This window comes from Aethalodelphis obliquidens, unplaced genomic scaffold (assembly GCF_003676395.1).
Source record: "Aethalodelphis obliquidens isolate GAN/ISIS:26980383/991018 unplaced genomic scaffold, ASM367639v1 scaffold17, whole genome shotgun sequence".
NCBI lineage: Eukaryota > Metazoa > Chordata > Mammalia > Artiodactyla > Delphinidae > Aethalodelphis > Aethalodelphis obliquidens.
Window position 1 is genome coordinate 31002813 of NW_020837961.1, and position 6006 is coordinate 31008818.

Sequence of the window (6006 nt, forward strand, 5' to 3'; positions counted from 1 at the left end):
AGGTCAAACTTCTTAAGAGACTTGGCCCTTTGCCTCGGATAAAAGCTAGACACGCCAAGTCCACAGACGTATCAGAAATGAAGGTGATTCCCTTCCAGGAACACTTATTTGTTCAGCCATTTGGCAAATGAATAGGTAAGCGCCTTGTTGGCAGATGGATAAAACTGAAGCAAACAGCGGCTTGAAAGTTTCTGTAGCTTCTCTCACAATCAAAGAAATATAAAGTCGGTGATATTACCCAGCCCATTATGGACTAGAAAAACTGGCATTAAGTATTCCATTGCAGCAGGGCTTGTATCATACAAATAACCAATCTAACGAATCAATGCTTCTAACAATAATTAGACAGCTCCTTTAGAAGAATTGTCATCTACGTCTTCGTCTTAGCCATCGTAAGTTTTAAGAACAAACTTAAAACTACTAGCAAAATCAAGCAAATCCCTTCAGATGGTAAGCAAGGGTCTGAAGACGACCTAGGAAATAAATGTAAGGAAAGGCCAAGTTCATTGTCTATTTTTCTTTGGGTCTTTACTTCTGCTTCTTTTGCTTTCAGGCTGGGGCAAGTCCTTTCTTAACAGTATCCAGCTAATGTCTGAGAAACTAAACCGGTAAGAACTGATACGGGGACATATGCTGTTGAGATAGCCTCTGAAACACACATTTTAAATGATAACAGTGTTTTTAAAAACAGTTTGGAACTTGAAACTATTTTCTAAGATCTATGTCTAAATATTAGTCAGAAAACTTTTTAAAAGCCCAGGCTTTCACGAATTCATTTGGAAAAAAATGTTTGTTATACATGTATGTTGGAACCAAAACAACACCTTTAATTTTTATTTCTTTTTCCTGCGGTACGCGGGCCTCTCACTGCTGTGGCCTCTCCCATTGCGGAGCACAGGCTCCGGACGCGCAGGCTCAGCGGCCATGGCTCATGGGCCCAGCCGCTCTGCAGCATGTGGGATCTTCCCGGCCCAGGGCACGAACCCGTGTCCCCTGCATCAGCAGGCGGACTCTCAACCACTGCGCCACCAGGGAAGCCCCACCTTTAATTTTTAAATCTCATTTTCTTTATTCATATAAATGAAGTAATCATTTCTATCTTATGATTGCTGCTAGATAGAAAAATGCCCTCACACTAAGATTCTCAGCAAAGAGGGCTGATCATGTGTTCAGCTTGGGTCTCTCTTGCCTATGATGATACACGCCACTCATCCTCTATTTACTGAGACCCACTAGGTGCAAAGAAATGCACTAAATGCTTTGGTGCATACAGAGATGGCTCAGGTGTAGCTCATTTTGCATTTTGCATGTTAGATAAGGGACACACAGGGTTAGAAATTGGGGGATTGAGTTCTAGTCCTGGGTCTGCCACTGACAGTGTGACTCTTGGCAAATCACTTAACCTCTGGAGGCCGCACTCTCTTCACCTATAAAAATAGGAAGAAACCAGATCAGTAGTTCTTAACCTGGGGTCTACGACCCCCAAGGTGTTCGAGGATGATATTCGGGTCAATAAACTTGTATGGGGAAAAACCGCATTGTATTTCCACTCGCCTCTAACTGAAAAAGTACATTTCCTCCCATTGTGAATGTAGGCAACAAACCACAGTTGTATTAGCTATGCATTAGCTGTGCTTTGCCACCAACAGAAACCAAAGATATCTTCATTTGGCAATTGCTGCAAATATGTTGAAATATTGTTTAGGCTCATTATTACTTTGAAGTTATGGTAATTATTAGACCAGCTGCTAGATTTTTTTTTAAATAACATGTTAATAAAAAGCATATATATCTATTACTACAAATTTGTTTTTAAAAATATGTTGAAAACTCCACCTTATACCCATTAGGATGGTTACTATTTAAAAACAAACAAAAATAACAAATGCTGGAGAGGGTGTGGAGAAAAAGGAACCCTCACACTGTTGGTGGGAATGTAAAATGATGCAGCCACTATGAAACACAGTGTGATAGGTCCTCAAAAAATTAAAGATAGAATTACCATATGATCCAGAAATTCCACTTCTGGGTATATACCCAAAAGAATTGAAAGAAAGAGCTCAAACAGGTATTTGTATACCCATATTCATGGAAGCATTATTTATAATAGCCAAGAAGTGGAACAACTCAAATGTCCATGAAGGGATGAATGAAATAAATAAAGTGTGGCTTACACTTACAATGAAATATTATTCGGCTGTGAAAAGCTACATCCATGCTACAACATGGATGAAGCTTGAGGACATGATGCTAAATGAAATAAGCCAGATACAAAAGGACAATACCATATGTTTCCCCTGTTTTCTGAGGTATTTAGAGTAGACAGATTTATAGAGACAGAAAGTAGAAGGGTGGTTGCCTGGGGCAGTGTTGGGATGGGGAGAGAACAGAGGGTGTTTGTTCAATCAGCACAGAGTTTCAGTTTTGAAGATGAAAAGAATTCTGGAGGTAGACGGTGGTGACAGCAGCACAGCAATGTGAATGTACCTAATGATACCGAACAGTACATTTTAAAATGGTTAAGATGGCAAATTTTATGTTATGTGTATTTTATCACAATTTTAAAATAATAATAATATATATTGATAACTATATTTCAACATGGTTGACATTTCTGGAATCTTATGCATTTTATTTTATGCATTTAAAAATATTATTCTGAAAGGGGACAGTGGGCTTCACAAGAATGCCAAAGGGGTCCATGACACAAAAAATAAAGAACTCCTTAAAACCTCCAAAGCGGTTGTCAGTTTGGAAACTCTAGAATTCTCTGAAATGGAAAAGGAAGCAAGAGAAAAAAAAATAGCTGTTTTATAAGATGGAAGAATGCAGCTCTACAGAGGAATATTGAAACCTTCACTATAAAGTATTTTTTGATAATAAAAATTTTAAACTAGATTCAGAAATATTTAAAATGTTCTTCAAATCCCAAGAAATAGCAACCATTCAACAAGCTTCCCTTTCTTCATAATGCTCACCTTGGGCATCTGATCAGGTGCTCTATGAATAATTTTAATTATTGATTACAACTAATCAAGCCATTTTTTTCTTCCAGCATTTACCAAGATACTGTAGCAGGCTAAGGCTTTTATATCATTTTGCATGTAGGAAGAAAACAGAAAAGACATCCTTTCACTTTTTTTTATATATTGACTTCAAACGGGAAGAGGGAAGTATCTCCAATCTTTAAGGCAGTTTATTTGCTCTGACGCTGCTGTACCAGCCTCCCCTTGTCTGCCCCAACTGGCCCCACTGCAGAAAGCAGGCCAGTCTGGGCAAAGGTCAAAAGGAAATTCCTTCCTCAAGGGGAAGCAAGGTCTATTTCCCTTACCTGATCCCCAAGGTTTTGTCTAATTACCTAAGTTGCAAGTATGTCATTTTCAGTTGTAAATGATTTTTGTATAAACTGCTAACTAAGGTGTCATTTGTACAAACTCCCTGCCCTGCAGAAGGTCTTCATGTTGCTTATATCACACGTTCCCGATTTTGTCCTCCAGGGACGTGTGGCCAGGTCTGGAGGCATCATTGGTCATCCGGACTGAGGGGTGGGATGGGCGGGGGCGTGTATTGGCATTTAGTGGAGAGGTCGGGGCCAGGGGTGCTGCTACACGTACTGCAATGCACAGGACAGACCCCTACCCCCCCAAAAAAAAAATTATCCCGCTCAAAATGCCCATAATGTTCAAGTTGAGAAACCCTGCTTTATCTGATTTTGTTTCAAAGAAAATGATTCTCAGATGTCTCTTGAGAGCCATCTTGGGGGGAGGGGCGGTGGGCAAGGGAGAAGAGCAGAAAGTCCTACTGAGCAGTTTAGGCTTTACTAACACCTGTCAAGCTCACTGCAACCGTGTATTTTAGTATTTTCTCCATTTGTACAAATGAAGAAGTAGGCTCTGTAAACAAGCCACTTGGGGTTGTAATGTGACAGGTCTAGAATGAACCTGAGACAGTCTGGCCCTAAAGCCTATGAGCTCTCTATTACTTGTGATCTAGGTACTAAAAATTCATCTGGAGTGTAATAGAATGAGCCTCAAAAACCCGGGTTCCTAGTCTTTATTAAGCCCTTACCATGCCACGGACAGAGACCTAGGATCTCATACGAGACCCTGTCTAGCCTAACCCTCTGTTGCTAAAGCGGCGTACCAAAGAAGTACTGGATTGGGCTTCCCTGATGGCGCAGTGGTTGAGAGTCCGCCTGCCGATGCAGGGGACATGGGTTCATGCCCCGGTCCAGGAAGATCCCACATGCCGCGGAGCAGCTGAGCCCATGAGCCACGGCCGCTGAGCCTGTGTGTCCGGAGCCTGTGCTCCGCAACGGGAGAGACCACAAGAGTGAGAGGCCCGCATACCACAAAAAAAAAAAGAAGTACTGGATTGTTCGAGGCGAGCAGAAACGAATTGAGAAGAAAAAATGAATCTGTATGAAGCTACTAAATAATAGCACAACCTATTGTAGCACAGTGTATTGAATTGAAATAATAGCACACATATGCAACAAGAGTTGAATTACTTGGCATCAGTAGTGAGTGCGATGGGAGTTGAGAAGGGGCCCCTCTCACGTGTGTTGGTGTAGACAGGACCGCTTCATAAAGGAAGTCGGAACTGCGCTTTCAGAGAGCATAGGCTTTGAAGACAGAGTTAAATTCAGGAGGTTAAGGCAACATGCTATTGTGGGGAGCATGAGGTGCTCAGACATCAGAGTCTCTAGGTTGAACTCCTTCCTCTAGCACTTAATAAGTGGTGTGGCCTTGGGCAAAGCATTAAACCTTTTGGTGTTTGTTTTTTTTCATGTGTAGAATCCAGTTACTACATTTGGGTTGTTATGAGAATTAAATAAGATAATGCATGGAAAGTCTCAGCCTAGCGCTCGCCCCATGGTAAATGCTCACTGACTGTTAGCTTAAAAAAAAAGTCAGGGTGTGTGTGTGTGTGTTTGTGTGTGCATGTGTGAGCACACAATGTCAGCAGGGGTTCTTATTTGGAAGCAACAGAAATCTAGTTAACTTAAGTAGGAAATAATTTTGCTGGAAGGCTACAGGTAGCTCCAAGAATTGACAGAAGACAGGAAACCTGGATCAAGAAGCCAAGGGCAGCTGGGTCACTGAAATTACAGCCCAAATCACGTGGTGACAGGCATGGTCCTGTCTCCCACCAACACTCACACGAGGAGGAGTTCCCCCAAGGAGGAAGGGGACGAAGAATTTGGGTAGCTTCTCAATTATGAAATATCTACTAATGTGGGTGTTATGTCTGGGGGGGAGTCAGAATGGATTTTAAGGATTCAATGGTGAGGGATAACAAGAGGAAAGCCTCTAATATTGAATGGACACAGGGTCGGAGGTGCAATGGAAACTTCCGACGGTGCCTATAAGAGCAAGTAAAATGAAGGGAGTGAGTGGAAGGGAAAGCGGCTTCACCAGCAGGCAGAGGAGAATGAGCTCTAACCTCTGACGGACCAGGAGGCACAGCTCAGAGGGACCCGCCACAAACTCAAAACTTCTTTTAAGTGTCCTGTTTAGAATTTAAAGTTGCTGTGAATTTAATATTCTTGGTCCTAATAGGTTCGTTTTACTATATAATATGATTTAGATGCCATACTAGTTAAAACTTTTTAATATTTTTCCCTCAAATCTTCCAGTAAAATGGGTATTACAGGAAAATATATTTTATCCATGTGACTTCACACATCCCTACCCAAACTGGCCTTGTACTCTCCAGGGGGATATGCATGGTTTCAAACATTCATTCATCAAACCTTGATTAAGCCCCTCCTATGAGCCAGATGCTAGGTATGCGAAGTGAGTAGTAACCAGTAAGGCCCCTTCCCACGTGGAGTGATGGTCTAGGTCATACTCCAATCTAAGAAGCGTGAATTCTAGACGGTTGTGAACAAATACAGATGGAGAAATATGGATGGGGCAGACCATGGAGTTGATCTCAGTTCAAGAAACACTGGGCCCTAAAGAGAAAAAAGAGTTTACAACAAGTAGGAGAGGTAGACAGGAA